This window comes from Hylaeus volcanicus, chromosome 4, assembly GCF_026283585.1.
Source record: "Hylaeus volcanicus isolate JK05 chromosome 4, UHH_iyHylVolc1.0_haploid, whole genome shotgun sequence".
NCBI classification, from domain to species: Eukaryota; Metazoa; Arthropoda; class Insecta; order Hymenoptera; family Colletidae; genus Hylaeus; species Hylaeus volcanicus.
Genome location: NC_071979.1, coordinates 13,654,317 through 13,669,480, shown reverse-complemented (window position 1 = coordinate 13,669,480; position 15,164 = coordinate 13,654,317). Strand labels below are relative to the sequence as shown.

The 15,164-nt window shown below is 32.6% G+C and overlaps 1 protein-coding gene across 2 annotated transcripts in view; it reads left to right on the top strand.

The window, feature by feature from the left end:
- The window catches only part of LOC128875276 (aminopeptidase N), an 80,285-nt gene that overhangs the window by 41,122 nt on the left and 23,999 nt on the right, over positions 1-15,164 (top strand). The window contains exon 1 of one of the 2 annotated variants that reach the window (XM_054120719.1): positions 8,756-9,004. The exons of the other annotated variant lie outside the window; for it this stretch is intronic. The gene's annotated coding sequence lies outside the window, so the exon portion shown is untranslated. Of the gene's footprint in view, positions 1-8,755; positions 9,005-15,164 lie in introns of those variants that run through there. 2 annotated transcript variants of the gene reach the window in all.

Below are 15,164 nucleotides of genomic sequence, written 5' to 3'. Positions count from 1 at the left end.
TTAAGGCGTGTACGTCATCTTGTGAGAAAACTAAAATTATTTGGTTAGGGGGGCATTTCGCTGTGAACGCACAAAAGAGCATATTTTCAATCATTTTTTCTCAGGAACTATTGCATATAATTGAATGAATGTTTTTTCTCCTTAAAGGTATGATTAAAGAAAGTAAATAAAAAATTTTTTTTGGAAAAAAATATTTCGTCATTTATTTACAAAATAATATGCATGTGTGCAAAAAAAAAGTTATCCGCTGGCGCAGGTGATTTTGGCTCTCCTGGTAATCTGAAACAGAAAATCGAAAAAGTTTATTAAACTATGTCGTCACACCTATCGTCGGAACCTCCAAGTAGTTGATATTTTGATTTTTACTTACAATTTCACCTGATTTACGGTACAAAAAAAGTGTTTTTTTTTCTCTCTTTCACAAGAAACGCTGCCATTTTGTTTATTTTCGATGAAATAAATAAATGGAGGTTCCGACCATAGGTGTGACGACATAGTTTAATAAACTTTTTCGATTTTCTGTTTCAGATTACCAGGAGAGCCAAAATCACCTGCGCCGGTGGATAACTTTTTTTTTGCACACATGTATATTATTTTGTAAATAAATGACGAAATATTTTTTACCAAAGAAAAAATTTTTTATTTACTTTCCTTAATCATACCTTTAAGGGGAAAAAACATTCATTCAATTTCATGCAATAGTTCCTGAGAAAAAATGATTGAAAATATGCTCTTTTGTGCGTTCACAGTGAAATGCCCCCTTAAATATCGATATATTATCAAAACGGTAGCTGTCGTAACTGAAAGTTACGTGGACCTATAGAGGGTTAATTAGAACTAGCGTTCCACGACGCACGCCACTATCAGTGTGTCACTTGACCCTTGAAGAAGCTAACTGAAATCCTAACGAAACATAGCCTAATAGCTTATCCAAAAGATGTGTCTTCCACCTGGAAATGTTGGTTAGTGTTAACCATGAAGAACTTGACCATAAGAGTTTCGAATATCTTAAAAGCTATTCTGTTAAAAAAAGAAACTGTAACGAGAGGGTTCGATCCTCTTACCCCAAGAAGCTTCCTTCCGGACAGAAAGAAGCCCATCTAATTTCGAGGCTGTGGCTGTAGGACGAATCTCCTTCGTTTGGTTGGTTCAGGGTACGCCAGGTTGGTTACAATGGTAGATGACGGTGTTTTGTTCCGTAAGAGTACACCACAATGAACTGTAACCCAACCTGGTCCCATGTAGATGGGAGGAACACGTCCTGCACGCGGGCTCGAATTACGCGTACATACGCGCTGGATTTTAGATTCGCCCCTATCCAGCCCTCGAGAACTCCTCGAGAAGAGATTCGATGTCCTCCGTCTTCTAGAAATTCGATTACCCAAATTCGTCCAGGCGACCAGAGTCTCATAAAAAATAAGCTAGTGTTCGATTGAAAACTTTGCGACTACAGTGTATATTTAGAACCAACAATCTTCATAAACGGAAATATTTTAGTTTAGTTTATATCTACTTTTAAAATGGTACATATACAAAACAAAAAATTAGATTTTGTAGAAGGTTATGCGAATGTTACACATTCAAAATTGATAAAAACACAGAATTATGTGAAAATTATTTTAATTAAATGTACAATGTTTTATTAAAAATAGTTGTATATATGTAGTTAGAGTTTCATTTGTATAAACGATATTCCATATGTACCAACCTAATAGTATCATATTCGAAATACCCTTATTTTATACTTTACTCGGACCCAGATATATCTATCTGACATTGTTACACACATTGATTCAAATTAATGAACCGAATCAAAAGAATTAATGCAAGTGATGTACAGAAATTGAATTTAAATATATATAATATTTTTATATATACTTTTAAATATTACTTCATCTAGTTTTACTCGAGTAAAGTAGTGTTTTAATAGTATTTGAATTGTAATAGATTCGAGTTGGATACAAAATAATTGATTTGCTATAAAAGCTTTTCCAAGAGGGTCTTCAGGTCTTTTTGTTTAGAAAATACAAGTGATATGGAATACACGGTATGTCTAAAAAGAAACCGAACTTTTGCTATTAAAAGAAAAAAGTACAAGTAAAGTTTTTACACACACGCTTATTTACTCAAAATAATCTCCCTCTGCGTCGATACAGCGTGTAGAGCGTGTAATTAACATTTCGAAGGACATTTGCAGCTCCTGTTTTGGTTGCTATAATGTGTCCCTTTCATTGGAATTGGCATTGTTACCTTGGATCATTCACCCTACTCGCCTGATCTGTCTCCCTGCGATTATTTTCTTTTCCCAAAATTGAAAATTCTAATGAAAGGGACACATTATAGCAACATTTCGGAGATTCAGACCGCTGTAACCACCGTACTAAATGGGGTACCAAAACAGGAGCTGCAATGATCCTTCGAAATGTTAATTACGCGGTCTACACGCTGTATTGACGCAGAGGGAGATTATTTTGAGTAAATAAACGTATGTGTAAAAACTTTACTTGTACTTTTTTCTTTTTATAGCAAAAGGTCGGTTTCTTTTTAGACAGACCGTGTATATACGATTTTTAAATTTTAGATGAACGTACATGTGATTAAAATTGAATGTAAAAGATGATATCGTTTACCAGCATGGTTACGTTGACAAGTGTATGTTGTCGTTAAGAAACAAAATTCTAAAGCCCCTTTTGGAAATCCCCTTTGTTTCTGTAATATACATATATATTACATACAGGTCAGATTGAACCCTGTCTGTAATTAAATTGCAGTATGTAAAAGAGGGAGGATGGGCCGACATAGGTAGAGCAACGATACGAGATTGTAATTTGGTTAGTAAGTACCCAATAAACCTCTAAATCACCAGGAGGTAGGTAATTGATTCAGGCGCGTGTCCCTAATTGATTGAAATCATCTTTGCTACCCGCGGCGGTTCATGATGAATCGTCACACGAAACCACTGTATTCAATTTCACACCAACGATTATTCATAACTGATAACAGTGATACTACGTTTACCTAACTAGTAATTTAAATATACGATGAATGTTTTTTTTTGAAAAGATATAAAATAAATATTTTGAGTTATATGCTTTATAAATTAAATTATTCAATATTTCACGAAAGTGAGTAAATTTTGCTAATTATTATAGGAAAATAGTGTTATACATCATAAATACGTTTGTTTTATTGTTTGAATTTGTTTCTTATTCGAGATTTAAATGCAATCGAATTAAGAACTGAGTTAAATTTGGAAAAAAATAGAAAATAGGATTATTAATTTTCTTAACTTTTGAACTTCCATTGGACTTCCATTGTGATCAATGGTTTCTAGGCCTCTAAAACAAATCTTGAAAGAATTAATTTGAGATAATTTTAAAAACCACCTGATTTATCGTTACTCTTGATAATATATAGACACAATAGGATTATAGTTGTTGATTTCATTTCAAACTATGTACTACCGTACCACAATATATTAGATCATCGTTTCTAATACATTGAAAGTAACTCTTTGTATAGTATACTCGGATGATTCATGTTTCTTAGTATGCACGTCACTATTCCGTTCCATTGATGTATTGCATACAAAACTCCTCTTAAGAACATTAATTGAGAACACGAAATTTCAAATGCCTGATTGAAAGATTCGATAAATATCCATTCATTTAGCATACTTATCTCAATAATCCTTTGTTTTATTTGTATTTCATTGTTTCAGAATGACAACATATATTAAAATGATAAAATTGGCGGTTACTTATATTTAAGTTCTGCTAAAAGTAAACTAAGAACGTATTCTATTAGAAGATTATTCGTAACAGCAACGAAAATTGACAAATGTATTATTTATCTTAAATACTTAATTAAAATTCCTAATTTAAGTGTAATTGAAATTTAATTATAATTTTCTTGTAAGAAAGTTTGACGTCATCCTGGAGAATGCATCAGATGCATTCTGTTTCTTCCCATGTCTCATCTCAAACGTACACATAATTAAAAAGATTTTAAGAAACCTTACGATCGTGGCTGGAAGTGAATCATGCAGTAATGGTTCATATTCCTCATAACAGAACGATGATTCGTAGAGCTAGCAATAAAGAAAAGTAAGATGAATCCGTTTGTGCAAGGTTTGTAGAAAATGATTCATATGGAACCTGCAGGTCAAGTATTATAAAAAGAAATAATTCAGTTTAGTCATTACTAAACGTTCAGAAAAAAAAAAACAGGTAGTGATTCGTTCTTATTTATCGATGAAAAATATATATTTATTGCTTAAGACTCAAATAATTAGATATAAATCAGCCTAACAAATAAACATTTTTATATATGCATATTTAAAGTAAAATCTTTGCAAAAGTACCTACAAAAATTGAACCTATATAAGAACTTATTTTACTCTCGAAAATTATAACACGAACTTTACTTTCAATAGTTTCTTGTATTATAGCATACTGTGTGCAGTTTAAAATTTCTTGCAGATTAAAATTTCTTATATTCGCATAAAAATCCGAAGTTTATTTTTAATTCTAGGAGAATTTCGACTATCTTTGATGTGAAATAATTTACTAAATGGGAGAGTCAATCGGCAGATGAAGTTATCAGGCTTGGCAGAGTGTGAACGTATGTTTGAAACTTTGTGGCACATGGAGCGGTACAAAAGGCGTCACACGTCGCCTGTTTGCGATCAAACAATCAATTAATGCAGTGTTAATGTGCGTGTTGACTCGACCACGAGCTGCAATTTCGTAGACTCGGTAGAACGTGCGGAATAGTCGGTGCGCCTAGATCGATCAAAGCAATTCTGTTTCAAGCACGTTAACGTTTACTCGTCGGAGGCGGGGACATTAATGCGATTTGTTTACGCTTTCGATAATGGCCAGGGAAATATGCATGACCCATTACCAGAGTGTAAATACCACCGACAATATATATGGGCGCAAAATAAAATAAATACACGGCTCGTCGTCGCGCTCTAATTCCTCTGAAATTAGCTTATAAGTCATGGCCCGCCACCCGTGAGCGTGCCTCGTTTTTCGTTATTAACTTGGACCACGCCAGGAACAACGCAATGGCTGTAATCTACGATTATGAATATGATTAAATATTGAATTTAATTTAGAACCAAAGTATAGTCCGTTTCTGCTATTCGTTCAATTAGTTCGAACCATTTCCACTACGGGTTTGGGTCGTTTTCCATGTATTAATTATTAAGTTGTATATTAAGTCGGAGCATATGAACTGTCGTTTATACAAATGAAACTTTAAGTATACATAATATTTTGAAAACATTGGATTTCTGTTTGCTCTAATTGAATACATGCAAACCTTTATCTGTAAATCAATATTAACATACAAATATGGTGTCTCACTTTGATATGGTATATTTTTTAATTTTAAATGGTACTGTAATCGTAAATAAGGTTAGTAGTTATATATCGTTGTTGTCGTTAATAATATATCCATGTTCTATGTTCTAAAATTCACGCAAAATTCTAGAGGATTTATGAAAAGGTGTTTTTAAAACATTGTATTTAATCAAAATAATTCCCACGTAATTTTGTAATTTTATTAATTTTTCAACCATTTTTTCTAGTTCATTGCAATATGATTCTGCATTAATTGTACACTCAGATGATAGAAAATGACGATAAATAACTTCATAACCGCCTCTAAATGTTAAATTTATGATTTCAAAAGCTTGCATCGTTATTTTTTCATATTCAGATAAAATTAGTATATATACTGTATATTGTATATAATCATATAAAAAAGTTACGTGAACATTCCGAGTATTCATAATTCTTGATAATGAGGTGCGGATGTTTCTATTTTAAACGTCTTTTCTATTCGATATGTATGTATGTGCTTTACAATATGTTTCTTCCTCTAATATGATTATAAACAATTGACGATAGTGTAGAGTAAAATAAATGTCATCAGCTCGAATAATTTAAACACTGGAAAAACGACATTTCATATGCACCAACCTAATAAGGGTTTACCGAAGGTTACCTAAGCTGTCTGACTAAAACGTTCCCAATTCCCTTCAGTGATTAATTTCTCAGCCTCGCACAGTAATAACTGTTCATCAGAAATGGGTAAAATATTTGTCCAGATAAACATTCGAATAACCAACGAAGATAAACACTTTTGATCTATTACTCAAAAAATAAAAATTAGAATTTCGATAATAGATTGAAATATTGAACAGTGAATAAATAAAATTCTGTAGAATAAACGTCGTGAATAATTCGCCAAAGGATGGCTGTATTCTTCGTTTATAATTTTAATTAAATTTTGCCCATCTTTGTTATAGATAATAAAGTTATACCGAATAAGTGGAACTCCTTCTTTTAATTCTCAACTCGTTTTCCTGCAATCATCCAAGTTCAGTTGTGTTACGCTCCAGGTGTCTAGAACAGGAGAATTACAACTGTTGCTTGCGAGATGAAAATACTAAATTAAAAGCGCAGATAGCACGATCGTTACTATCTATAGTAATATAATTCTTCGTTAATTAAAATAATTGCACTCATATTTCTGTCGCGTTCTCTTTCCGTTGTTTCCTCATAATAGCTACGTGTAAACTTTTTTTCTGTGAGACATGTAACCCTTTTCAAATTTTTCTTCATTGTTCTATACCCTTTCACTGCGTGTATACTTCTTCCAAACTCGTAATTTAGATCTTGTGACGCATATTTATCGTAACTCTATATGTATTTTTTGAACATGACACAAATTCTATATCTGACTTCAAGATGTTACATTACTATTGGCATAACATAGTATTGACAGTCTAGTGCTAATCAATAACGTTTCGGCTTGTTCCATTAAGGTGGGTATGTCAAACACGTGTGGTACGATCCATTGGATTTCGTAGCAGCTTGACTTATTTACTGTAAGCATAATATGAGCCGTTCGTCGCACAAATCGATTAACTCCATGAAATAAAAAGTTGAGGAATCCGATGAAATGGTCTCTGAAATCAATTATTTATTATGTATATTCAATGGCCAAAATTATTTATATTTAATTATTTATTATCCAATGGCCAACAAAATTTTGTCGTTTAATAGTGTTAATCTTTATTATTCAGGAAAGTTATTAGAAGTATAAATAATTTTTTGACTATACCAAGCTTTGACACTTAATTTTAAAATTTTTCAGAAAGTGGAGTTAATCGATTTGTGCAGGCTCATATATTACAAATATACAAATGATCTAGTACAATTATGATGCTGTACTCTTAATAACAGTAGCATGTCACATGCGAATTTCGAATACTAATTCTATATTTACTCATCTTGTATCATTAAATATAGCATTCAGACTAATAAATCTTACAGTTTTAATTGGATCAATTAGAAATTTCATTCATCCTTGAACAGTAACAATTCGATTAACTACGTGACAAGTCATTTGTTATAATATTTATTAAATTCATCAGATTAATAATATATTTATTTTAATTATCACATATTAATGAATCAAATTAATTAAAAGGTATATCTCAAAACACTCGCTTTATTTAGTTTACCTAGCACTTGGCCTACTCTTCTCTCTTTAAATATATTAAATTTGTTAATTAGTATATCAAATTGCATCAATAAACATCGTTGTTTAAATATTAATTTCGGCTTTGGAGCTTTGCACGCGAGTAAAGAGATTCTCATTGGCTGACCGAAGATCGCACAGTTATTTCCGATTGTTCGAGCTAGGGAAACGGAATCCGCCGACAACCTAGATAACTCAATTGGTCAGAGCAGTCGTGTAACGAAAGAACCGAGTTTAAATCCCAGTCTAGCAACCTGGTCGACCGATTCCTTCTCTTCCTATTGGTGAACGATATCGTCGATCTAGGAAATGAAATATGGCGTACTTTCACGCTTGAATGCGTGCAGGTTCATTAATCAGTAACGCAAGTTTACTCTTTAGGAACTTGTACACGCAGTAGAAACGAATATGTTAATTGTATTAATTCATGCTTTTATATCGGTATTTGGTATAAGAGATTTTACGTTATTGTACATAATATTAGGATGAAGCAATGGGTTTTTTCAATTTTCCTTCGTTCTTTCTACGTACTTTTTCAACGAATATTTAAAGTAACTAAAGGTATTTAAATTATTTTATGTCATATATAGCATTTTATAGGTCTTGAATTGCTTATCTATATTGTATATTAAGTACTATTGAATAATTCTGTATTTCTGGTTTTATCAAATTAAATAAATCATGGACCAAGTTTAGATTTGTATCGTTCGCATTATTATTTGGAATGAGACTCCAAAATCCATAGCAATAGCATAGTGTAGCAAGGTACAACATTATTATGCATATCGCAACACAGTATAATAATTAATATTCAATCTAAATACAGCGTAATACTGCAAAATACGGTTTATTCAAACATCACAGATCATAATACAACGTATAATTGCAATAATACAGCAAGATACAACATTATTCTTGATAGCGCTACGCAAGTATAATCAACTCGAGGATTGCTTCTGCGAGGAGGATAGTCGATCGAGTAAGAAACGGTTAGGCGAAGGATTCGTCGATCCTGCGGCATCCTGTCGTCGGCGAGACGGAAAACGATCGTACGGTTTCGCGTGATCCGGAAGACGGCATGCAGGTGAGAGGATGTAAGGTTACGGAAGGTGATACGACGATCGACGAGTGGGCGATGGGGCGGGCAGGAAGCTTGGATGGCAAGGAGAGGATGGAGGAAGTTACGAAGCCGGAATGCGCGTCGGTCCTTGGTAGTCGCGCGCAAACCGTCAGCCCGAGCGGGAGGTTCTCGCGCCGGTTCGTGTTGATCTATCTCCCTTCGCGTACGTTTCTCTCGGTGCCACGGCAATTCGGAAAGTAACATTTGGTGGCGGCTCTCCGAGCGATAAGTGACCGTTGGTTCCAACAGCTACAGTCTGTAACAGTTCCACCAATTTCCAGGACACTTACAGCGTTAAACTAATTGTCCCTGCGGTGACTGTTCATGGTACGTAGAGGACACGTTCTATTATTAGAATTAGAATCGCGATACATTCAATCATTACATTTTCACTTTTGTAAATGAAAGTTGGGCGAAATTCTTACTTGTACGAACACTTCGAACACCTAAAAGAAAGGAATGAAATGTTATGGTCGGAAATATCGACTTTATACTTGATAATAAATAAACAACTTGAAGTCGAACTATTAAAAGATAAACGACTGCCCATTCGGTGTACGGTGGACGAGGATTAGAATTCGAATTACAAAGTGATATTGCATTCAGCAAGATCGAAAGGTAGTGTTTTTGCTCTCAGATAAATTGGAAATTTGTTCGAATAGTACGTATAATTCTTTGCTTATTAAAGTTAACTGATGAGAATGAGTGAGAATTATCAATTTCATAAGCAATGTTTTGGTTAACGGTTTGCAGCTCTTTGCAAACAAATACTTAAGAGTTATAGTTACAATGCATAAGTGTTTGTAGGAATACGGTGATTGTTTATAGTATGTAGAGAACACGTTCTATTATTAGAATCGCGATCCAGTATCCGAACGTTCGATCGTCCAATCACTATTCTTACTTTTGTAAAGGATAGCTGGACGAATACTTCGAATAGCAATTTAAAGAAACGAACAAAAGTATTATAGTCGGAAGTACCGATTTCGCACTAAGAAATAAATAACTTGAATTGAAACAATTAAAAGATAAACGACTGTCCGTTTGTTGCTGGTTGAACGAAGATTAGAATTTATATTACGGAATGATATTGTATTCAGCAAAGATTGAAAGGTAGTATTTTTGTTCTTAGGTAAATTGGAAATTTGTTCAAATAGTACGTATAATTCTTTGCTTATTAAAGTTAACTGATGAGAATGAGTGAGAATTATCAATTTCATAAGCAATGTTTCGGTTAACAGTTTGCAGCTCTTTTCAACCAATTTAATAATTAACAATTATAGTTAGAATGCGTAAGTGTTGTAGGAATGCGGTGATTGTTAATGGTACATAGAGAACACGTTTTACTATTCAATCATTCGAACACTGTATTCTTACTTTTGTAAATAAAACTGAAGCGGTCGAACTTCTTACCTGGATAAACACTCTGAATAACAACTGAAAGGTGAACGACTAACCATTCGCTCAGAATTCGAATTACGGATGAAATTATATTTAACAAATGCCGCGAATTACAGTATTTTATTCTTAGGCAAAGTGGAAACTTGCTCGAACAATATGTAATTTTTTGCACGCTAAACCAGACACCGTAATTTTCAATAATTATATGGAATACATTATTAACGGTTTGATAAAACCATTAATTTAAAAATAGTGAATGCGTAAAGTATGATGATATCGATAACTGTTTAATTGTTATTTTAGACATGATAATGGAATAAATTCGCGAATAAATATCCATCGGCTAATTTCGACGCACACTTGATCATCGATCCTTTCAGTTTATTTTATTAATGTGATTATCGTTAGTTTGGTAAAACATCGTGTTATCAATTTCAAAAAATAGCATATTTTGTATTTACTGATATCGTCAGCAGATTAATCGTTATATTTTACGCGATAAAGCCAAAAATTTGCAAGTAAACAACGGTACGTGACAAAAGCTCAAAAATGAAATCGGTATAGTGATCTTACAGATCAGAGATGGGTAACACTGTCGCCTAGATACAAAACGTCGAGTAACGATTAAAAGATAAACAGTTAATAAATTATGAAAATTACAATTTGAAATAGATGTAATTTTATTAATACATTCATGCTTTTATTTAAACAGTAGAAAATATCGTTGGTACTGTTGGTAGACAAACAGTGATACTCTGAACTTTCTTTTACCATTCAGAATGATAATTGTCACAAAACATGTCGATAGTAAAGCATTCTCTTATAAAGCAATCTGAATGACAATTATATTGAAAAATGAAGATTGCATCATATCGGGATAGCTACTATTAATTACATTAAAAATGTCTTTGTTGTATATTTTCTAACCATTCATGGTATTCGAAATATGCATAGATTTGGAACATAAAAGAAATACAATAATAATCTGGTAATAATCTATTATAGTTTTGGTCTAAATAATACCATTCGAGTTTGTAAATTTTTGTTTAATTCAAACGTAATATGCAGGCTCATATATTACAAATATAATTTTAATTAAATTTTGGCCACCTTTGTTATGGACAGTAAAGTTATACCGAATAAGTGGAACTCCTTCTTTTAATTCTCAACTCGTTTTTCTGCAATCATCCAAGCAAATTTCTTGAAATAAATAATTGCTTGTTTTTTAAATTGGAAAGTCTCGATATTTATTCCAAAATAAGATCATTGAAACTGGGTGATACCGTAAGTAAGATGTTTGTATTATGAGTGTGATCGTTTGTTGCGACACTTGGCTCGCCAGCAAATTCTTGCAAAGTTTTCATAGCAATTGGCATGCCGTAAGCATTTACCGGTACGTCTTCGTGTGAGCGGAGAGAAACCTGCTGGTATCGATTTACCTTATTTCTTCGCAAATCGTGTAATCGTTCTTGTTGAATTCTGACATCATTCATATTCCTGTCACCGAGAACGTAAAATCTTATTATGTAACAAAAAATGTACTAATAATGAACGAACACTTTCGCGAGATTACAGTTGCGTAATACACGAGAATGTGTTAACAATAGCACGATATAAGAAATGTGCAATATCCTCAAATCTGAATACTATTTATTGTTTTCTAAACTTAAATGTAAATATATTGTTTGTGTTTATTACAATTAGAATAAAGTGTATATATATACACTGGGACGCTGGATTTGTGCGCCGCGGCCCGGTGTCCCTGGTATGCCAATATACCGATATTTTCTCATTGTCTCTTCTATGCTATGTAGTTCAACAATTTTTACAATCTAACTACAGATTCATCGTTTAATATTATCACCTTGTCCTTGTTTCTTAAACATTGTAATCCCCGAATAAGCGCCACGATAATCTTGCCCAGGACGCCAATATTGTTAACACCGCCACTGACACTACTATAGTATATTAAATTTAATTTTACGAAATTACATATGCACATGTGTATAATGAATTTTGTTCAATTTACATTACTTTCATCTTATCGATCCTTAAGTTGTTTTATTCTACATGAGATGGACTCGTCAGAAATTCTTACCATTATGTATTTAGCCATGTATTCAACGATTTAATTATTTAAACGAATGTATAGCCATTTCGTAGGATTTTATTACGTGTCACTTTTTCGCAATTTGACTTTAAAATATCTTGAAAGCTAGGATAACAATACTAATGCACTATTCTATGATAACGTCACAGTTAGTCGCAATACTCTTGTTTAATATGCCGTGGGAAATAAACGAAACCTAAGAATGTCTGTTATTACAGGACTATTTATATTTATGACAGAAAACTTGGAAATTACTGTATATTTCACGTATCATATTTTTATAAACATTTTTCTAGCGTTGCATTAAGTGTTTATCGACCTGTAGTAGAAACGAGTTTAATTATATTAGTTCGTAAATATTTGGAACTGAAAGTAACATAAACTTGGTATTGTTAACACATTTTCGAAGTCCCAGTACTGCCCTGGAACATTTCAAATTTACGGACTATAAATTCCGTATCTGACTGTATATTTAATTACAGTTTATCATAGTTAACGATTAATGCTTATTCTTGCGTAGCATGTATTTACGTAGTTACCTTGCCATCGCATTTAACTAGATACAAGGAATTAGAAAAATATTGCTGCATTAGAAAACTATCGTTCCGATTTATTAGTTTCAAGATATTTAATATCGATGTGGAAATTTACAATTTTTTTAATTAAATTGTACGTCTTATATTGAATATAGGTATTATAAACTGAAAAAGGGACAAATAAAACCATACATATGGTATAATGGAATGTGACTGTTCTAAAAATTAATCACAATGGTAAACAATATACAGAGGATATACAGAGGATTTTTTACTTTTATTTATAATGTATCATACTCTCCTCACATCGTTATTTCTTACTTGTAAATGTGTTCAAACCTATGTGCTATTACACAATATTGACATGTCACCATGAAATGGGTCAGTTGCTGACCGAAACGTTAAGTCAATATATTATTTACTATGGGATCCAGTTATTATTATATTCCAATAGTACATTCATCCAATTGACTTTCTATTTTTTACTCGTTATCTTTCCTTCTTTCCACTATACGTGTATCTACTATATTTTCTTTACATCATTTTGATATGTGCTCTGAAGAGATCCAGCATCTGATCGAAACGTTGAGTCAATAGATACAGTGGGTGTAGAAAGTATTCGTACATCGATCAATTTCCAAAAGAACTATGTAAAATTGTAATTTATTAACTTATTTTTTATAAACAATGACATTCTACATATTCTCGGAAATCTCTAGAATAAGTAGAGTAAAAAAAAATAGCTATTTATGTAAGTTGCGAACGTAACAAGAAAAAAACAATTAAAAAAAAACAATTAATCGATAGAAATGTTGAAACAATACATATTCGCACAACTGTTTAAAAGTACTTTACTGGAAATATGATGTTCTCTAATTCGTACGGAGCAATAAACTACTGTGTTTATGTTACAAACTCTACTGTAAATGGTCCGTCATAAGAATCGTACAAATACTTATTGCTTCTATGCTTTTACCCACTTTTCACACTTTTCTTGTTAATTTTACAAATTATATTAATTAGAAAATGTTGTTTGGACTATATCTATCTTAGAGACTTCCGATAATATGTAAAATATCATTGATTATAAAAAAAGAAGTTAAGAAAGTACAATTTCACACAAAAGTTTTTTGGGAAATTGATCGGTGTACGAATACATTCTACACCCACTGTAGTTCATTTTGGAGTCCAGTTGTTCTTATATTCCAATAATAGATCCGTCCAGTTGACTTTATATTTTAATTTGTTACCTTTTCTCCACAATTTATACAGTCAACGTTTTTCTCCACAAGGATGAAAAACATGTGATCCTGTTCTAAAAATTAATCACTATCTACCACCCATGAATGTTTCTTCTGAGAAGGTCCTGCGAGGAGTATTTAAAAGGATTCGTTCTGGCCGTTTAAAGCGCGGCACTCGCGTTTCCTTGACGTGCTCACTCTGGACGTGAAATTACTTTTAATGATCGGTTGCCTTCACCCTGTTTACAACGTGCAGGAAGTTTCTCCGGGACAATGATCCAACGGCAACCTTCGCGTATTTCGTCATAAATGCTAATGGTGCTATATTTACATGCGCATGAAATTAACGGAGTAGAAATAGTAGAGAGATAACGGATGAAACCGTAGTGGAGATGAACAAGTTTCCATAGAGCTAACTGCTTCGGCAAACGGAACGCTGAAAATTTACTTTATTTACAATCGGTTGACCTGTTTCGCGTCTGTTGCTGTTCGAGTCTTTGTCCTTGAGCGAAATGCTCTAAAGGAAAACTTAACGGTGCGTGTTAATTCTATCTTGGCACATACGACGAAAGTTTGTTACCCATTCGAGAACCAAATTACATTCTCGTACATTTCAAGCAACGTTTACACCTCGTGGAAAACAAATACATGTCCAACAGTCTAAATAATTATACAGTGCGATCCACGAATTCTGATCACATGAATATTTTCGTTATTTCAAATTAAATTCACTCAGCCGTTATATTCTGTCAAATTTATTCCCTTGCAAAATACCATTTATTTATACATAGACAGTGGGTGTAGAATGTATTCGTACACCGATAAATTTCCCAAAAAACTTTTGTGTGAAATTGTAGTTTCTTAACTTCTTTTTTTGTAATCAATGATATTTTACATATTTTCGGAAGTCTCTAAGATAGATATAGTCCAAACAACATTTACTAGTTAATATAATTTGTTAAATTAACAAAAAGAAATGCGAAAAGTGGATAAAAGTATAGAACCAATAAGTATTTATACGATTCTTATGACGAACCATTTACAGTAGAGTTTGTAACATAAACACATTGGTTTATTGCTCCGTACGAATTAGAAAACATCATATTTCCAGTAATGCATTTTTAAACAGTTGTGCGAATATTTATTGCTTCGACATTTCTATCGATTAATTGTTTTTTTTCTCGTTAATTTCGCAACTT